Source organism: Phyllostomus discolor, chromosome 6, assembly GCF_004126475.2.
Source record: "Phyllostomus discolor isolate MPI-MPIP mPhyDis1 chromosome 6, mPhyDis1.pri.v3, whole genome shotgun sequence".
Taxonomy (NCBI): domain Eukaryota; kingdom Metazoa; phylum Chordata; class Mammalia; order Chiroptera; family Phyllostomidae; genus Phyllostomus; species Phyllostomus discolor.
The window spans coordinates 59,154,785-59,177,397 of record NC_040908.2 but is presented as its reverse complement, the minus strand read 5'-3'; positions in this window follow the sequence as shown (position 1 = coordinate 59,177,397).

The following is a 22,613-nucleotide window of genomic DNA, read 5'->3' as shown; positions in this document are numbered from 1 at the left end:
GAATGAATTAATAAATAAAAAGAAGGGACAGATTTTTTTTTTATATAAAAGAATTCCAAATAAATTATGTAGGTACTCTGCCCTCAGCTCCGGAACTTAACTTGCCTTGCAAGTATGGGTTACACATGATGGCTTGCTTCCAAAGTGTACCTGACAGAAAGGAAATGGAAGAGACTTCATTACATTACAAGACTTATAAACACTATTTTAGGAGGGTGACCAAGTCAACATTAACAATAATAAGTCATACTTATAGCATTTACCCTTACAATGATCTGATGAAAATGGAACGTTACCCTTGTGGCCTTCCTTCCAAAACCCATAACCCTTATCTAATCATGAGAAATATATCACACAAATTCCACTGGAGGAAAGCCTACAAAATACCTGACCAATATTCTTCAAAACTCAATGTTATCAAAAACAAGGTAAGTCAAAGAAACTAAAATCTCAGATAGGCCTATTGAATGTGAACAATAAAGGCACCATTATTTTTGGAGTTAGACTCTGGAACAGAAAAAAGGCATTATGTGAAATCTAGGGAAGTCTGTACAAAGTATGGTTAATAATAATGTATCAATATAGGTTTATTAATTGTTACAAGTTAATGAATAATTTTGAAAATAAAGTAGGATGTCAATAATGGGGGAACCTAGATGTGAGGCATACAAGAAACCCAAAACTCTATTGTTTTTGAAATTTTTGTGTGACTCTAAAACTATTCTAAACTTAAATGTCTAGTTAAATATATATGTATGTAAAAACTTGGCCTCTTGGAAATTTCCAGTATTTTATTCCTGAGAAAAGAATTCTATTATCTTTACCACTATAAAAAAACTTCTCAAATTGTTCAGAATACTCAGACCTCTTTAAAATATGCCATATTCTGCATTAGGGACAATGTCCAAAATTAGGTAACAGATATTTTCCTTAGATCATTTAAATAATTAATTTTTATTAGAGATATTTTGGTTGCAAACTGAGAATAAACAGTTAATTTAACTCTACTATATACTTAGGAATCTTCTAGGTAGTGGAAGAAGTAGGTATTTTAGAAATCTGCTAAATAGTGGAAGAATATAACATGATATAATAAAAAATCCAGGGGAAGAAAACAAATGCAATGAGAATTTTTTCCCACAGTGATTATAGATAAGAAACAGTTATTATTAAAGAAAGATAAAAGCTCCAAAAGGATGAAAATCAGATTGGTCACAGATGTCTCATCAGTAATAAAATCCATGATGATGTAGAATATCCTGAAAAAGCTGAAAAAATAACTCTCAATTTAGAATTCTATTCCCCGCATGTTCATTAAAGTGTAAAACTCATAGGATGACTTTTTTTAACTGACAGTATAAATATTATTCAAATATAACATGAAAATATTGTAAATAAAAATAATATGCAAGAGTATGAAGAAATTAAAGTTGGGGATAAAAAATAAGATGTAAGAAATCATATTGATAAAAATACTTGGATAATATTTACTTTAACTGTCTTACAATTTTACATGTCAATTATAACTTCATAGATTTGAAAAAATTAAAACTAAAAGGATAACAACAAAAATGCTGGTAAATTTTCAGTAATGTAAATGTTTACTCACTAAAATTACTAAATTTGAAATTTAAAGGAAAAGAACATCAAGTATTATAGCATAGTAATAATAGTAGGCACATATAATGTTTAAACTGTTTTAAATTAATTTACATACACTAGTTCGCTTAATTCTCATCATGGCTCATTGAAATAGATACAGATAGTTGTCCTATATTTTGTGCATGAGGAAAATATGGCATGGAAGTTTTGTATTTTCCTAAGGTCATAAATAAATGAGGTGAGACCTTGACATCTGGTGGTCTGACTTCAGTCTCCACATTTAACTGCTAGATTCTATTGCCTCCCCAAGAGCCAAGTGCTCACATTATTAGTCTGTTTGGGAAAATAATGGAGATATTGATTAAAATACACATTTTAAAATATATGCATAGCTAATGTAATAGTAGAAAAGAGTATATAAATTAAAATTTAAAATGATAAAAATACAAAAATGATCAAATCACTAGTACTTGGAAAAAATGAGAAATAAACATGGTTCATATAAATTGTAATATATAATTATATATGTATAAATCAGAAAACATGGTAGAAAAATTTGAATAGTAATTATTCATTTATTTAATGTATTTATTGAGCTTATATGTGTTACAAATATTTTTACTGTGGGAAATAAATTGGTGAACAAAAGAGGAAAAAACCACTTGTCCACAGAATATATCTTTTAGCAATTCCGATAAATATTAATCATTCTCACTACTCAGGTAAATTTTTTTTCACAAATGTGCTAAGAACCAAAAATCTAACTGCATGATGTTTAAGTGAAACACACAACTGAGAAAAATCCAGAACAGTTGAAGGTTAAAAAATTGGAAGTGTACACAGAGAAAATGCTAATTAAAAGTAAGATTATGCAAGAGTATTAACATCAGACAAAATACACTAAAGTCTAAAAAGCCTTATTTGAAATAATGAAATTCATTTCACAATGTTCTACTGAACAAATTGTCAGAGTCAAGATAAAATAAGTAAAATTTAGCAACTAGTAGATGGAAATAAGTATGCAGAAATATTTTTAAATGATGAATATATGAAAAAAATCTTGAGATTTTTATCAGACTTCCTTTAGAAACTGATAAGCAAGAAAAACAAAAAGAAGGAAGAGGAAAGATGGAAAGGAGGAGGAGAGAGATGTAGCAAAGAAGGGATGAAGTAAACATAGAAAATTTGAATATAATTAACAAGTCTGATACAATGCATATGCATTATATATAGCTGCTTAAATAAATGAGAAATGTAAAATAGCATCAATTAAAATTAGTATTTTAATTACCATTGTTATTATTTTTCATTATTCTGGGGATTTACTGGGTCTCTAATGTGGTTGTACTCAATGAATGCAGGGCCTGAATCATAGGTATTTTCCTTTCCGATGTGTCTGGTGGTTGATGCAGGCTGGGGATGTCAAACAGAACATCTGTATATTGCTTCTCTTGGGCTTCCTTACAGAATGGAGACTGAATTACATGAACAAGGTTCTCAAGAGAGCAAGACAGAGGGAAAATACACTTCTTTTTTATAACCTTATCTTAGAAGTCAGACAGTAACATTCTGCTACTTTCTATTCATTAGAATCAAGTCATGAAATTAGCCTGTATTCAAAAAAGTAAAATTAGCAACAGACTCTTAATGAGAAAACTGTTGCAGAATTTCAGGATATGTTTAAAACCACCACACATATAAATAACTACAAACAGCAATAAATAAAAATGTTTAGTTTCAAAGAATCCATGGACTATTTACAAAGGTACCACACAGTATATCATTCTCAATAATAAGGACTTAGTAATACCTGACCACTTGCAAATGAAGTGTGATATCACTAAGGGAAAGATAGCCTACGTAAATCTTACTGTTAGAAATAAATGTAAAATAATACTAAACAATGTATAGATGAAAATAGAAATGATAAAATGACAAAATATTTTGTGAATAGGAATACTACAAATTAATGTTGTGTTTTCATTATGTAAGATATCAAGGAGACTCAACAAAACAATTTGTCAGCACGTAAACTACACTAGAACAAATGCTGAAAGAAGTTTTTTAGATGAGGGAAATAATAAATGATGGAAACTGGGATCTACAGAAAGCATTGGAGACCCCTGGTGAAAAATAGAAAATATGTGGCTGTATATGAGATATTACTTTTCTTATTTTAATATACTTAAATGACAATTATATGTTTAGAGCAAAAATATGAGCAATTATATTTTGGGTTTATAAAAATAGAGGTAAGGTATATAAAAAGAGTACAAAGAAAAGAGAAATATAAATTTGAAATCTATATTTTTGTGAAGTTCTTACATAACATGAAATATTGTACTATTGTGTCAAGCAAGACCATACTAGTTTGAGTATACTGTAATTTTGGAGGAGATGAGTTAAATAGATCTTGGTTTCTCTTTTAATTGGAATGTACCCCATGGGGACAGAAAGAAGGAAAGTATCTCATTCTAATCTTGTTAAATTGGATTTAAGTAAATAGAGTTATGAAATTGATATGAGAATCTAAGAGAGAGAATGACCTCAGCAGTATGCCATTTGCTACAAAAGTAGTGTAAATAAACCCAGGATCAATGGATTTGTAAAACATGAGGTTTGTTAAGATGGTAGATTTTCTTCCAAAATAAAAAATATAAAGCTTATTTTTAAAAAGAAGGACTGAGTTAAACAGACTATGTAAAATATCAAAACCCACAGATATGCCATTTTTAAGAAATGCACATTAAATATTTAAAAAGTAGGTTAAAAGTACTTAAAACTTGCTAAATAAACTTGAATCATAAGAAAGCTTGAATAGTTATATTCATATCCGCCACAGTATATTTTGAGATAAGAAATATTATCAGAGAAAGTGTTATATTTTCTAATGATAAGGAATGTCAGTTCATTAAGAAATAAAACAATTCACCCTGACCAGTGTGCCTCAGTCCGTCCAATGTCTTTCTGCCAAGTGAAACGTTGCTGGTTTGCTTCCTGGTCAAGGCACATGCCTGGGTTGTGCATTCAGTCCCTAGTCTCAGCGTGTATGAGAGGCAATGTATCGATGCTTTTCTCTCACATCAAAGTTTCTCTCCCTCTCTCTCCTTTATTCTCTTCTCTCTAAAAATAAATAAGTAAAATTTAAATAAAAGAAATAAACCAATTCTATAGAGTCTTTATGAACTTATCTATAATTCTGATTGTTTTTTATTCCTAATAAAAATTTAATAGATGTTTGGACAGAGTATGTTTGCACTCTTTGTTGTTAAATCTGAAAATGCAGGTATACATTCCTTTGTTTATTCTTTGTGCTTATTTTCTCTTCAGTCCTATGTTAGAATGGTATGTTTTTCATAGTTTGGAGAAGGAAACAATTCTATGTGAAAATAAGAAAAATAACACGGTTTGTTGGAGATATAAAATATGCCAATCCTTTATTGTACTAATAGATATTATCCTGGAGGAATTGCCATGGACATTGACCTATAACAATAAGTTGGCTGCAAAACTGACTAAGACTATCTGTGTGAGCTAAGCTAAAAGGTGTTTGTTTTTACACTTCTGAATGTATTGAAATAAAAACACAAGGTAAATTAATGAATAAACAGTAAAATGAGGCCACTAATAATGTCATAACAGGCAAGATAGGCAGGAAATAAATGTCTGATTTATAGTAGTTGCTGAAGAATTTACCTGGATGAGTAAGTTTCAATAGTTTCAGTAAGTTTCAATTATTTGGCAGACTTTAATATTCAATAAAAGGGGAGAGAGCAAAGGAGAAAAAGAGGGAGGGAAAGGGAGATAGACACAGAAACAGAGATAAAGAGTGAGAGAAACCTACGGTGATAACCTTTTATGAATGGAGAATAGTGAATGCAGTTTGTGCTTGCTTGAAATGAAAAAATAATGAAGCAAATGTACTTGGTTTAAAGTATGTGGGCTATCAAAGTGAAAATGAGAATAAAAGTTTTAGGTTTAGAAACAGAAGTCAACAGCATCCTTCCTCTGCAATACCCATAAGTAGGCAGTTTCATAATGTGAGTCTCTTTCCCACATTGTCTAACTTTTCTAGAATCAACATGCCTATAAAATATATGAATATTTACTCTGAAAATGTTATATTACCCAAATCAACAATAGATTGTAACATAATGTTTAAGAAACTTGCATGTTTTATTGAAAGTAACATATATCTCAGTTCTTTTATGTTAGATTAAACCTTTTAATGTGATCTTTATATGATACATTCTGATTACCACACTGGACTTGCCCTGTATTTTTGCTCCCAAGAATCAACATTAAATGCTGTATTAAGGTTGAAAGTAGTACAGGCTATGTCAAGAGATAAGATTACCTTTGGTTTTCCTCTCTATTAATTCACCTCTCATATGTTAAATTAATTGTGATTTTCACTTGTGTTTTCCCATGTTTCTGGCTTTAGTTCCCAAGTAAGAACAGCAGTAGAAGATAAAACACCTGTGTGTGTGTGTGTGTGTGCGTGTGTGTGAGAGAGAGAGAGAGAGAGAATGAGATGATAGAGATTGAGAATGTAGTAACCTCCCTCCAAAATGTAGTAGTCTCCTTTTGCTGGAGGGATAACTCAAACATAAAATGAGAACCATACAATATATATCTCTGTAAATATATGTATAATATTGTACATATATGTACACATTGTGGGAAATTATACTTCTTTTCAAATTTTCTATTATGCTGTTATGTCAAGTTTGCTACTAAGCTCTGTTAGGTGACAGAGTCTATATCCAGTCCCAGAGATCAGCATCTTTCATTTTGCCATCTGTTTAAAAACACTTTCTTCACTATATTCTCTCTGGCTGAGTAAAATCAGAGACAGATTGCAGCCTGTTGAATTCTTAGCAAGTAAATTCATTCGAGAAAAGAAATCTAAACAAGGTAGTGACCCTATTATTTCAATCAACTCTGTGTTTGGAAGTTAGAGCAGAACTGTCAGGTGTTTTCTTAAGCTTCTTATTGAAAAATGAATCAGGTTCTTGAAGTCAGTGATATGCATCTTTAGTCACAACTGCAATTCTATAACTGCTCCCTTCAATTGCCCCTGGATTTAGACTCAGTAAGAGACAGTCCAGTCCACCAGAACTGTAAATGCACATACCAAAGATTCAGTTATGTAAGAGTTCCCTTTGCCTCCTGCTCCTCAGGTGCTGGGCTGAAAATAGGGCCTGTGTGGAGGAGCAGACAGAGGCTTTTCACAAAGCATTTATGGGTTGGTTGTGGGGTTGTGACTTCAGAAGATACCCTACAGGGTGAAATGAGATGACTAGTTCTTGCAAGACTCAGGAACAGTCTTCAGTAAGACAGTTGTTGTTCTGTCTGTATTACCTTCCCAAGATTTAAATGATTCATATGTGTCTTTCAAATTAACATTTTGGTTAAATAAATAAATAAATAAATAACCTGACTAATGAGCACTAGAGAAATTGTAACAGTGCTGCTTTTTTTTCATTTTACCAAGGTCCACTGATCAAGGTTTGTAAGAAGTACCCAGAGATGGAATGGAAAATGCATTTAGTTTGGGCTTAATTTGCACCAATTAAATTTTGGTGCAAATCAAGGGGTATGTGCCTTCCAGGCTATCATTTAAAGTGTCTCTCCTACAAAATAAATGTAAGGGGAAATAAATGTTCATGCAACCCTTAAGTTGTTGACAAATCATAATAGCAAAGTGATCAGTCCTGACTGGTGCGGTTCAATGGGTTGATCTTAATAGATCTAGTTTTCTTTCCAGAAATGGGCTTCTCTTTCCCTTTTCTGGTCTCAAAATGATACATTTCACCATAAAGTTCTAAGAAATGTTTAGAGAATGTATCTCACTATAGCATTGTCTCTGTTAAATATAGCCAATCTGAAATCACCACTCTAATTTGTACAGCTGACCAATGAAGAAAACCAACTTTTGCCTCAGGAAGAACACACTTGACCAGAAGTGGCTGCATGTATAGCCCATGGAAGCATGGTTGAATTAAATCCATGTGCAGTTTCCTCTAAAAGAGTCAACCTAAATCACCATCTTTGCAACCATTTGGCAGCCCTCTGATACTGGGGGAAAATACCATGTTGGCCTGTGGTCGTGAACAGTTCACCAAGCCATCTCCAAGATGACCACTTAAGCATGAAGCTGGTGCTCTTACAGTCATGCAGTAGAAGGTTGCAGAGTACTCTGACAGAGAGAAGCAAACAGAGCATCACATGATTGCAGATCTAACCTCAGATTACCTGGCTTGAATGGCACCACTGCTCTTGGCTGTCCCAGCCACTCAAACAGCATATAAAACATTTTGAGAAAGGTGCCTCTGGAGACCAGGATTTACATGTTGTTATGCAGGGGAAATCTCTGCCAACCAGAAAAGGATCAGAATGATACACAGAACATTTCATATAAAGTACTCCACAGGATGGGCCACCCTAAGCTGTAGTGCCCAGGGCAGAAGCCAGCATGCTGAGGTCTAGGTAGTATAGTTGCCACCATGGTGGTAATGACATGGATTCTGTCTTATTTCATATATATTCTACACACCCATTTTATTTCATCCATTATCCATAAGTCAATAAAGATTTGTATGTGTTTATGTAAATGTATATGCATATATAATACACATTTTTACATAGCTAAGAGTAGACATAGACATATGATATATCACATACACACACACCTATAAAAATTTAATTCACCTATCAGATAGAAATAATTTAAAATAGTGCAGCATTGATTCTTTGATAATTTTAAAGTGAAATAGCATAACTTTGAAGGATTTTTGCCAGACCACATTTGTTTTAGGAAAGTGAAAAAAAAATCTTTCTATTTCCAAGCAGTTAATGCATCACATTTTAATTAGCAAGGATTGTTCTCTGTGGTATTGGGATGATGAATTCATTACTTAGTGAACCATTTAATTCTTTCACTGGTAATTATCACAGAGGTAGGTGGATAAGCGAAAAATGCCAAATATCTTATTTGTTGTTTTTAATCTCATAATAATTGGCTACTGTGTTATGAAATCAAAACACTGCATTATTTATTTTTACTCTTGGTTAAATCTCTTAAAAATGTAATTTCTTTCTAATTTGAATCTATACTCATTTTTTAAATCTGTATTTTGTGTACTTGTGCCATCAATTTTATTTCATGTTAGGGTCAATCTAAAATAGCATATTGTCTATGTTTTAAATGCAATTGTTATTGACAGAAATAGTGTAAAATAAAATACTGGTACTACTTTAACATAAGTCTACAAAATACTGTAAGTTTAACCCTTAGGTGTTTAGACTTAGCAAAACGGATATAAAGAAAAGGTCATTGTCTACAGGTCTACTCTTCTAAGTGTATCATTGAAACTCCCCTTAACATTGTGCCTGAAATCCCTCTATCTCTTCTTTCATAATTGAAATTTAGTCATTGTATTTAGTCTCCATTTTGAGAATTAAAGACAAAAAAACCAATCTCCCCCCAAAAAACCAACATTGTTTTAAAGCAGCTCATTAAAAGCACAGTTTTTTTTTTTTTCCAAAAGCAAACAGGTCTACACATGTTCATTAATTTTTCTTTCCTTTTTTCTTTTGTAGCTATTTTTACCCCTTATATCTTCATTTCCTGAACTGATATATTATATCTTATGATAAAATAAAAATATCTTACTATTTATACTTGAATTTACTAATCAAATATTTAACCATATATTGCATTGAGTTAAAAGCTATTTCCTTCTCCTATAACATAACTTTGCTTTAATTTTTGTCAGTTTTCAGAGTTTATTAATCAGCTTTAGCAATATACTGTCAATGGTAAATCAACAGAGTATAGTAGTGTGATTATTGTGTGAAGATAATTAAGGAAATATCAATATATCCATTCAAAACCAATATGGTGAAAATACTATATATGTTAGCCTCAAGCTCACCAGGCACATTCTAGCATACTAAGAAGCCTTGCTGCCTTGTGATAGCTCAGATTCACTTTCCTAAAACTACATTTACTTATAATTTGAAAAAGGTTTCAATGATTCCCTGCTAACCTTGTGACAAAGAGAAAACTCAAGACTGAGGTTAAAGGCCTCATGCAATCAGTGGTCATTTATTTTGCCTCCCATCCCCTGGTCTTCAGTATGGCTTGTTTGCTCCATCTACTGTGTTTGCATGCTTCTCACTTTCATGATTTTTTCCATACTTTCTCTTGGTTATGTAGCTTTAACTCCTCTATACTTTGCTGTTGTTGTTTTTATTTCCTGTGAGGATCTTGTCAAATCTGAAGTTCGAGCACCTTTTCTTTCACATTCACTGACTTGGAAGTGCCATTTCACTAATCTTTCCTACTCCATATATATCGCTTATTCATCTGTTTTCTTGATAAATGAGAATACTAATTTTGTAATTAAATTGTCATCTTCTTGAGAGGAGGTCATGACTGCTATATCATATTGTATGCTATGCCTTTTTATATTTTACATAGACATCTATTATTTATTTATCCATAGTGCTTAAAACTGCTAAGAATGCAGTAGAATCTAAATTAATGTTATCAACTGATTGCCTATCATCTGAATTAAGCACTTAGACATTCTGTACATATAAAAGTCATAACTTAACTTTCCTGTTATTTTCAGAATGGAAAACTTGGGTGAATGGTCAATGGTGTCAAGAAACATGAAGAGTCTAAAATTTTACCATGCTGGTAAACTGCCAAGTCAGCCTGCCACAGTTCCATGAATGCTGGTGGAAAACACAAAACTTTAATATGGAAAACCAGTAAGATAAGAATCATGATTGCACTGATTCTCCTTGTCCCAAACCAGACAAGAACATACAAAGAAGGCCAATGGATTTTTGCACATTGTAGGGGTGTGTGACAGAAGAACTTTGAGTTTAGGGAATCTCTATTCTTTATAACGAGCAATGAGCTTTTCCAGGCCTCTGTTTCAGAAGAAGACATTTTCTCTGTCTTCTAAGGCAGTTTGCTATAGAAACATTCTTAAAAATAGACTCCAAAAAAGGTGGTCATTACTCTACTTGCAAAATGTTCAGAAACATGGAAGTCTCCTAAAATAGGGCTAGCCCAAACAAGAAAAGAAAACTGAAAGAAAAGAAGACTGAATTCAATACAGGCTGTTCATGAAAATTCCAGTTAAAAATTTACTCATAGATATGTCTTCTTTCACCTTTCTTATGCAAAAGTGAACTATACAGATTCTATCTTTGTATGCAGAGAGACCTAACCATATCTCCACACCACCACCACCTTTCTGCTCCTCTCAAACTCATAGTGATTGATTTATCACTGCTATGATAAATCTTTTTTTTCTTGTGATTCGTTTCCATTTCACCCTTCCATCTTCCTGAAGTGCTAGGCACTTTGCATCTGTATAAGATGGAAAATGGCTCTTTCACTCACTTACTATTCTTTTGCTTACCAGTAGCTATAATTATATAGACTGTCAAGCTCTAGGCCAAATAATTTCAGACTTGAATCTTCCATTGCAGTAGTCATTAGTCATATGTGACTACTGACACTTGAAACGTGTCTGTTGATATATGCTATTTGAAATACATGCCAAGTTTTAATGATTTAACATAAAAATGAAAAATATTTCATTGACAAATTTCATGTTAATTTGTATCAAAATTATGTTATTTGGAATACATTGTGTCAAATAAAATATATTATTGAAATTAATCATGTTACTTTTTACTTTTTAGTGATGTATTATAAAATTTAAAATTTTTCATATAACTTTCACGTGTGGCTTATTTATATTTTATTTTTATAGTGCTTATCTGGAGCTATTCTATTAAGCTGTCTGGTCTAATTTGCTGACTCTCTGAGCATATTCCTATTAGCATTAGATTTTATTGGGCCCTAATTTTTATGCAAAATTGGCTTAGAAAAATTGGGTAATTCACATGTCCATATTGAATTTATCTCTCCTATCCTCCTGACCCATATTTGGGGCTTACCCCAGCTAACAATTAAACAGTGATTAGCTTAATTTTTTATACACCTTCTGCACACCTCTTTCACATATCTGTTGGTAAGAGGAGGTCATCATTTGAGATGAGTATTCATTGGCTCCTCAATAATTGTAATATACTAATATTGATGTTAGAAGCAGTAGAATAGTAGAGCTTTAGCATTTATCCACTTTACAAAGGACCATTGGTTATCACCAAGTGGCTTGGTTGATTCTGAATTGTTAAGTGAATTATTTAGTAAAAATTATATTCTAAAATGAACATTTAGTTTATAGGGATATAATTAGTTATACATACTCAGAGTTCGCTTTATCATTTCCTTCTGAATTCCTTTAAATTGTGTCTTTTTATATTTAACAGGTATAATGAGAGATTAACTGAAGATTTTGTGTGTGTGTGTGTGTTATTTTATTTTGCTATTTGGATTATTTGAAATGGAAGAGTGCACAGAGAAACTGAAGTATGCCTTATTTAATAATAAGGTAAATATTATTCCAATATCTTGAAATAATGTATTTTCAATTCTGTTCTTCATGGCTAAATAAAAATGGATTTAAATACTTCCTCATAATACAAATGGAATACATGAACTTTAGATGATGCTTTAAAACACAAGGCTTATCTAATATTTTATTACTCAGAATTAATAAGTACAATGTGGTTAAAATTCATTATAATTCTGTCAATCATTTCTAGAAATGTGTTTTAGATGTTTCCTATTGTTATACCTCATACTTATGAAGTTATAAAGATACTGTCCCTAAAAATGGGAAGATTAGCTTCTTGAAAGGAGACTCAGTTCCATCAGGTGTTATCACTAATAACTAGGTGGTCTCCTGGGGTTTCAGAGCAGAGAAGTTTATCATTTTGTGCAGATAATGTTATTATACTGTACTTCATATGGTTGTTGTGAATACTTTACCTATATTAAAGCAACATATTGCACCATTATCTATTGTCTCCATAATTCTATGACTCCAAAATGTTTGGATGAGCAATGGATATTAATAAAAAGTAGTAGTAATTAGTTACGGTCATCTAAAAGATAAACATCATATGTATCATGTACTTTTGTTGGTTCTGTTACTTTTTGTACTTGTACTAAAATAGTGTTTCTAAAATTTTTGAACATAAAAGAATACTTACATATACCATTAGGAAATGAAAAGAAAATGAGGAAAAAAACATCTTATAGTAATAAATATGGTAATTAAATAATTCTCTGTAACCCAAAGCTATATTAAACACATATACTATCAAATTCCAGTTTATGTTAAAAAAATGATCATGCTGTAATCAGACTTTAAAGATTGAGTATAAGTTCTACAGTATTTAGTTTTAAATGCTCCTCTAAACACTGATCATCTGACTTGATTAAAAAGATTATAGGCAGAATTAATCTAACCTTTCAGAAAGTGAATTTCTCAAAGTAAATTTAAAAGATATAGTAAAAATCAAATAATCAGTTTTATATTAAAATCAGCATTTTTCAATTAGGAGCAAGTGTATTTCACTCTCATATCAGAAAATATTATTATTATTATTATTGATATTATTTTCTTGATTAACAAGATGTCTTTTTACGGTGGAATATCTAGAACACAGGTGGCAAACACAAGGCCCTCAGGCCAAATCCATCCATCCACCTTGTTTTATCTGGCTTTACATCTTGTTTCTACCTGGTGGCAGCACTGAGCTCTCACTTAAATTGCTAAGGAATGGTTACATTTATAGAGTCCTAAAATTACATTGGACCCTTTGAAGGCAACCTCGAGGCTGATGTGGCCCCCGGTGAAAATGAATTTGACATCCTTGATCTAGAATAACTTTTCACTTATATCATCAAATGAAGATTGGGCTTTTGAGGTGTGACAAGACCAACTGTTTTACAAAGGAAACCTCCAGTTAATGCCTGTTCCCCTAGAGTGATTATTCATAGTACCCTCTTTCATTCTCAAGTGTTTTGAAACTATAAAAATCAAGTGGATTGATGTAATATAATTCTGTTGCTGTGGGGGGAAAAATATCTTTGTTATATAAATAAAATAGTCTACCAAGGAGACTGAAAAGTAAACATACATAAATTAGTGAAAGGAGTATTGAGCTGTATAACAAATTCAAGATAAGCTAGAGGGAAAATTGTTTTACTAAAGTCAGTCAGAGAGTGAAGGAAAAATAAAATGGGACAGCAGGTAAGCAGGAGGTGGGCAGAAAATAATTCCAGAGTTGTAGGGAAGATACCTGTTATAGTTTGTATTGAATTCTCAGGGCAAATTTACACGACCAATCCGGGATCATTTAAACACATACATAGAAATAAGTAGATCTTCTGGCCTTTGTTGTTTTTCTCAAATAACTAACTTTAAAAAAAGCTACACTAATCTACTTGGGTGGAAGTTGAACAACATCTGCGAAATTTCATTTTGGACGTAATTAATGTAAAGAAAAACTAGGTAAACATCATACAAGGTAGCCAAGATGATGTTTGGATTTTCAGAAAAAAAATGATTTAATTGATCCAAAAACATTGTAAAACACGGAAACCTAGTTAAATCATAACATGACATTTTAAGAGGCATACTGATAAACCAATGTGTTTTTTTAGGGTTCTAAAAACAATAATGAGGTTATTGTAAATCATAAAATTTGAAAGAAACAGAGTATGAATTAGTGGTCATTTCAGATTTGTCATGGACTGAATGTGTCTCTCCCAAATGTATATGTTGGAAGCCCTAATATCTGATGTGATGGCATTTAGAGATGAGACTTTTGGGAGGTAATTTGGGTTAGATGAAGTCCTAAGATTGAAGTCTTCATAATGCAATTAGAAAAAGAAGAAGAACAACATAAATGCACAATTAGAAGGGTTTCGTCTACAAGCTAGGAAGAAAGCTCTCACAGAAACCACTGTTGGCACCCTCCCTGATCTGGGGTTTCCAGGATACAGAACCGTGACAGAAATAAATGTTTGTTATTTACAGTTACATAGGATTTTGCTATGGCAGCTCCTGCTAACTAAAACATAGATGTATACAAAAGGTACTATTCTAATTAGTACTTTTTTTGATATACCAGCCTGCCATCATGCACACTGTACCATCTGGTTACAGACAGCCAAATTTTAGGATCATTAGATGGCATACAGTAATACCAGATTTCATTTCCTCAAGAGAATTTTTTTTATCAGTGAATTCTTCTCATAGTGGATTTCAATGCTTTATAAAGCAAACATTTACTTATAAAGTGAGTATTTTAAATAAGCATAGGAAAGCAATCTACCAAGGATGTTATAGAAGGATATTCTAAGTTGAATGGAAGATTAATTAGACCACATGACACTTCGAATAATTTTCAATTAAATGTATTGTGTGCAACTTTTCTTTTTAGCTTAGTTTAAGACACTGCATTTCCATTTTAGTGTGTTTATATTGATATTAAACTTAGTTATTCTTTATTTATGATTCATTTTTATGATTGAAGTCTATATACGTATATTTTATTTTTTAAAGGTTTTGTTTATTTTTAGAGAGAAGGGAAGGGAGGGAGAAAGAGAAGTAGAGAAACATCAATTGTGTGGTTACCTCCTGTGCAACCCCTAGTGGTGATCTGGCCTGCAACCCAGGCATGTGCACTGACTGGGAATCAAACCAGCTACCATTTGTTTTGCAGGCAGGCACTCAATCCACTGAGTCACACCAGCCAGGGCTATGTGTATATTTTATAAAAATATAAGCATAGAGTAGGGGTAACTGATATTGTTTAGTTATATGGTACAAATATTCTTTAATTAGAATTGCCACATTCAGCACCAATTTATAATAAATTAACTGGCATTCTCAGTCAACACAACAGGACGATCACTATTTTGTCCTCCTTGCCAATAAACACCAATACTTTCCACATAGTTAATGGAGACTCCCAGTCTGCTTTTGTGTATTATGACATGTATTACTAGCTTTCTCTTTTTGCTAGATGATAACAATCTTCTAAATAACATTTCAGTTCAGAATGTTTAGTCACATTTTTTTAGGTCATGGTTTCTCTGGTTTGGTCTATGCAACCAGAACCTGGGCCCTCTAATTCATATACCACTGCAGCTCTACAACATGCCTGTGTGCCCCAGTGAAACCTAATTCTGTATCTCTCCTGAACCTTGAAATTGAGGTAAATAACAATGGACCCTTTAACTCTGACTCTTCCCAGTCCTTTCACATCCTCACAAATATATTTTCCCAGTTTTTTGTCTTATTTTTTATTGTTATTCTATTACAGTTGCCCTAATTTTCCCTACTGCTCTCCCCTGCCCCATCCAATCCCCAGTCCCACAGTCAATCCCTACTCTATTGTTCATGTCTGTAGGTCATTCATACATGTTCTTTAACTAGACACCTCCTCTTCTTTCCACCCTTACCCTGTCTCCCCTCCCCTCTAGTCCCTGTAAGTTTTTTCCTTGTTTCCATGACTCTGGTTCTATTTTGTGCATTTGTTTGTTTTGCTCATTATGTTCCTGTTATAGGTGAGATCATCATAGTATTTGTCTTTCACTGCCTAGCTTATTTCATTTAGCACAATACTCTCCAGTTTCATCCATGCTGTCACAAAAGGTAGGAGTTCCTTCTTTTTTTCTGCTGTGTAATATTCCATTATGTAAATGTACCAATTTTTTGATCCTCTCATTTACTGATGGGTACTTGGGCTGTTTCTAGCATTTGGCTATTATAAATAATGCTGCTATGAAAATAGGGGTGTATAGGTTCTTTTGAATTGGTGTTTCAGGATTCTTAAGGTATTTTCCCAGCAGTAGAATCACTGGGTCAAAAGGCAGTTCTATTTTTAATTTTTGAGGAGATTCTATGCTGTTTTCCATAGTGGTTGCACTAGTCTGCATTCCCACCAACAGTGCACTAGGGTTCCCTTTCTCTCCACATCCCTTCCAGCATTTATTGTTCATTGATTTATAATGATAGGCATTTTGACAGGTATGAGGTGGTATCTCATTATAGTTTTAATTTTCATCTCTCTAATGGCTAGTGATGCTGAACATCTTTTCATATGCCTCTGGGACCTCTGTATGTCTTCCTTGGAGAAGTATCTGTTCAGATTCTTTGCCCATTTTTTAATTGGATTGTTTGCCTTCCTGGAGTGGAGTTGTGTGAGTTCTTTATGTATTTTGGAGATCAAACCCTTGTCCAAGGTATCATTGGCAAATAAGTTTTCCCATACTGTTGGTTTCCTTTTCATTTTGCTGATGTTTTCTTTAGCCTTTTAGTTTGATGTAGTCTCACTTGTTTATTCTTTCCTTTATCTCCCTTGCCCTAAAGGATGTATCATTGAAAATACTGCTGCATGAGACATCTGAGACTTTACTCCCTACGCCTTCCTCTAGGACTTTTATAGCATTGTGGTTTATGTTTAAGTCTTTTTATCCATCTTGAGTTTATTTTGGTATATGATGTAAGTTGGTGGTCTAGTTTCATTTTTTGCATGTAGCTGTCCAGATTTCCCAACACCATTTGTTAAGAGGCTATTTTTACTCCATTTTATGCTTCTGCCCCCTTTGTCAAATATTAGTTGACCATAGAAACTTGGGTTTATTTCTGAGCACTCTATTCTGTTCCATTGATGTATATGTCTGCTCTTATGTCAGTATCAGACTCTTTTCATTAGAGTGGCCTTGCAGTATAGTTTGATATTGGGTATTGTGATCTTTCCTACTTTGTTTTTCTTTCTCAAGCTTGCTGAGGCTGTTTAGGGTTGTTTTTGTTAGAACAGATGACTATCAGAAAATTGGATGACTAATAAATTATATATTCATGAATTACATATGGAGCCTCTGTGCCTGTGTTTCGGAGATGGAAATGACCTAATCTGAGGGACTGACTTTTCTTTTTGGGCAGTACTGCCCCCAAATTTGATTATTTTTTTTCCTTCTCTAATCTTTCCATAGTGTCACCTTGGCTGGTGGCAGAGATGACTGTGCTAAAAATATTTCTTTCTGAGAGGCTTGCATTTTCAGCTGTTGGTCCTACTTGACATTTTTATCACTAAATTCATAATAACATACTGTTGCAATACCTTTTGAGTATTAATCTTATACCTTGAATCTTATGATATTATAGTAACTATAATCTACTTAAATAACAATAGTTTTTTTCTTAATAATGCATATGATTATTACATTTAACCTAAAATTCTTAATTTTCTATTTGATTTTGTGGTTTATACTTAGTTATGGTCCCAATAGAAATGACATGTCATATTCAGGCTAGACAAATGAGGACAGTTTGATAAACAAATTATTTACAAGGCTTAGGAAACAACAACAAAATTGGATGGTGAATTTCCCCAAGACTAGAAGCAGCTGAGAGCTGTAATTAACCCTAGACCTGGAGAGAGAAGGGAAGGGAATGATTAATAGAAACCAAAGAAGATAGTTTTTTTATAAGGAGAAATCAACTTGTTTTTGTTAGACATAGCAACAACTCATACAGGTTAGCCAGGAATAAGTCAGGAAAAAAATAGCCCTATCTGATTTTCCTGCCCTGTCCACATCACCTGCCAGTGCCTCTGACTGATCAAACACAAGGGAAGACAGAGAAATAAACTGTTGATATAGTCTACCTTAGTACCTTCTCAAATATCTTAGCAAACAGAAAATATTCAGCTGAATGAGGATATTTTTCCCATTTTGTTTTTGTTTGTTTATTTGAATCCATGCCTTAAATAGGGGAGAGCCCCCAAGGAAAAAAAAAAAACAGAATTATCTTCTGGAGGGCAGGTCCTTTGTAGCACAGGTTTCTCCTGCTAAGTGAGTGTTCTAGGAACCCATCTGTATCAGTGTACTAGCTGGCCTTGTTGTGAGACACTGCATTCAGTTTCAGTGCTTTTTTTGAAGATTCTTTCAATGGGTTTTTCCATTGCATGATGGGTGATTTAGGAGTGTACCTGCCCACATTATGCTGATTGTTCAGTAGTTTTTGACCAAAACAATGTGCTACTCCTGTGCCCCACCCTCCCTAATCACTGATCTTGCCCAGGTGAATTCTTTTATTTCACAGGATGGAAAAAGTCCTCAAAGGGGAATGTTTTGCTGTTGTGGAAGAGGTCAAAACAAAATGAAACAAAACAAAACAAAATATGTAGAAGCACTAAATGCATCGAAATCGACAAGTTCACAAACTGTTTTGAGCAATGGGAAAACGTCTTGATAGGTGTATTGCCTCAAATGGAAAGTACTCTGAAGGTGAATGAAGCTTAAACATATAAGAGTAAATACACATTTTTTTATAAGTAAGTTCCAGTTTTGGGGGGGCAGTACTATGTGTTTAATATCATGATGAATGTGGCTTCTGAATGGTTAAATTTGATATTGAATTGTATACAAATGCATTTACCTCCACTGGAATTCTTTTTACTTGTAGACCTTATTATGCATTTCCAAATAAATGGGAGATCTCCAATGAACATACTATGGATGTTGGATTCTAGACTTCAATGTAAATGAGAAAAATACTTCATTTTTTATTATTCATTCTTTTATTATACTTTACCATATTGATTCTCAAGATCCTCTACTTAAATTTTTATTGTTCTGTTTAGTTCTGTAGAGTTAGTTCTCACCAACAAGCCAAGACCTAAGTCGGTCAACCATATCTTTCTTCCTAATACATTATCTGTTACTGTGGTTCCTCCAAACTTGTTTTTAACTGCTTCCTAAATATCTGGTGTCCTCATTTATCATCTGGCTATTTGGTCTAGAATTACTGACTGGTTGATCCTCCCACCACAGGCTCACTCATTGTTATTACTCTTAAATATTTCCAAAACACAATTTCCCTTTCCTGAGGACACTAAAACTTTCACTATGGGATCAGAACAAAAATGCTTAACTATACTTCAAGTGGAAAACCTTTTAAAACTGGAGTATTATGATCTGTAGAAATATTCATAATTGATAAAAATCCATAAGCTTCTGTAGTAGCATCATAATTTGTTCTTCTTACTGATTAAAAAAGGGCCACATGTCAGTAATTTGGGGCTGGTAGTTTATTGTCACCTGGGTCTGTTTTCTTGCTGACATCCTCATTTAAATGCACACAGAAGCATGAAAAAAATTACTTAGTCTAGAGCAGCATTTTGATAATAAGAAAATACTTTAAATTCATTAAGTTTTTGGTACCAAATGCAAATAAATGTTAGATAACAGCAGATTTATTTTCCTAAACACCTACTATTATTCTTTCATTTTATTTACTCTCTCTAATAATATTCCTAAGTGATTTTTCAGAGAGATTCAAGTTTAAATGTATCATTCATGTGTGTATATATGTATATATGAATTATATATATGCATGTGTACGTGTTTGTGTGTGTGTGTATATACACGTATATATTCATTAACTGAGAAGTTAAAATCCTCAGTAAAGGACTTTTAACCTCAGAGTAGGTTATATGCCTCCATGTAAAATATAGACTTATCTTTTCACTTCCTTTGATAGTTAGAAAATCTGAAAATATGATAAAGACGAAAGCACATCTAGTCAGGAGTCCCTCAAGGATTGAAGTCGATATATATTCTCCTTTAATATTTAAGCAAGTTCTAAAGCTAAGCATTTCATATTTTCCCACAAGATCACATTAGCATGGTGCTCGTCACCTCCTCAACTGACATTTCCCTTCTTGCCCGAGTGCCTTGAGTGGCCAAATTAGTGACTTTGTTTCACAATCTTTCACTCTGGCCTTTCTTTACTAGTCACTGGACTTCCCTATCTTTAGACTTTTTTTTTTCACATTTTAATTTTCCTTTCCCTCTGGGATCTATTAACTACTCTGAAAACAAAAATTGTCCCTGTTGGAGTATAAATGCATGTTAATCTAGTCACAATCTCCCTGAGGTATTTACATTTTCATAAAAACGTCCTTGGATGGGGGCAGATACTTGAAAATTATCTAAAACATCTGTTTTCAATAAGATTATATTCAAATTTGACTAACAACTGGAATAAGGTATAATATAATTGGGCTAAATCATCTTATGTATGCTACAAAATATTTAGAGTTTTCATTTAAAGTGATGTAGGAAAGTAACCATATTATGCAGGAGGATTTGCAATGAGGTTTTTTAAAAAGGCTAAAAGCTGTGATAACAGAAATATAAATAATGTTTTTTTTCTGACAGCAAGGTGTTTACTTTTAGAGAGAGTCATTCATGTTATTGAAAATAAATAAAATTGGTAGTTTGGGGTTAAAATATGAAAAAAAACTTGATAAAACCTGAAATCTGTCCTTGATTTGCCGGGAAATATGGAATTATTGCAGTTTCTTTAGAGTACATGATGGTGAAGGTTGAGACTGTACTAATGGTGAAAAGTGTCAGTAGGTGTAACACACACATTGAGGATGATGTCCATAAGAATAAAAAATGTAGAAAAGTAAGTCAATATGATTTGTTACTTCTCTAGATATAAGACTTAAAGAATAATAGATATGATTTTATTCTGAAGTTGAAATACTGGGGGGATTTGAAAGATACAAATGTTGGTAGGGATAGAGAGTAAAAAGAAACAAAAAATTCATTTTGGATAAGATGATGGGGCACAGTGAATTATACACTTATTAACACATTACTACTGTGCAAATATATGAAAAAAGAAGAAGGCAAAATTAGGAAATATTATTTTGAATATTATATGGAAAGGCAGGGCTGGAAGGACATAGATTTGAAAATCATCCTCAAGAAATTAGAAGTATAGTTAAGCAAGAGGATGACTTTAGCATGGTAGACTTATTGAATAGCTCTCATTAGTAAGCATTCTCAGTGTTCCTCAAAAGATATAGAAAGAATAATCAATTTAATAATTTTATATTGTTCTTAACAATGAAAGTAAATCTTAATACTGTCTTCATAATGTGGGTGCAAAGACTTTTCAGGATTGTATGTTTCTCCTTGTTTTAAATGAACTTTTTATTTTATAAAGGTTTTAGATCTACTGAAAAATTGGAATGATAGTACAGCATTTTCCCATAGTAACATCTTATGTTAGTATGGTATATTTGTCAAAATTAATTAACCAATAATGATACACTGTTATTCACTGATGTTGAAGTTTTATTTAGATGACATTAATTTTCACCTAATGTCCATTTTCTTGCCTAGTAATTCCATTCACCATATGCTATTATATTTAATCATCATGTGTCTTTAGATTCTTCTTGGTTGTGATGGTTTCTCATATGTACTTTTCTTGTTTCTGATGACCTTGACAGTTTTAAGTAGTTCTGTCAGGTCAAATAGTTTGTCAAATATCTTTTTATTGAATTTTTTCTGATTTATTTTTTTAAATTATCATGGTAATACTTGGGTTATGCTTTCTGGGAAGAGATATCATAGTGATAATTTTACTTTCATCTTATCATATCACTGTGCCTTCATTTTTTATCCTAACCTTTATCTGTTGGCTGCAGTGTTTGTCATGTTCCTCTACTGTAAACTTACTCTCATTTTCCCAGTCACCATCTTTTTATAATGGCTCATAGATCTTACTTGCCCAGTCATGATTTGGTAAATAATATGCCCACAAGTACTCATAATTCCTTGCCCACTTTCCCTCTTCCAAAACTAATGCCACATATATACATTTCAATAAACAAAATTTCCAACAAACTACACTATGTGAGTTGCAGTGTCAAGAATATTGGGAGGTGAGAGATAAAATTATGAAGCACATACACATATACATCTACTCTTCTAGACATAATTCAACCTTGGATGTGATTTGATATTTAGAAAATAATATTGAGATGATTCTCAAAGTTGTCTGCACATTGAGTCACTTCAGAAGCCATAAAAATTATGGATGGCTGGAATCCACACCCAGGAATTTTCATTGCATAGGTTTCTTGGGCATCAGGGGGTTAGGGTAAAAATATCCCCTAGTGATTCCAATAAACAAGGAATCATGAAATCCTCTAGCCTGCAACAATTAATTGGCCATGACCAATTTATT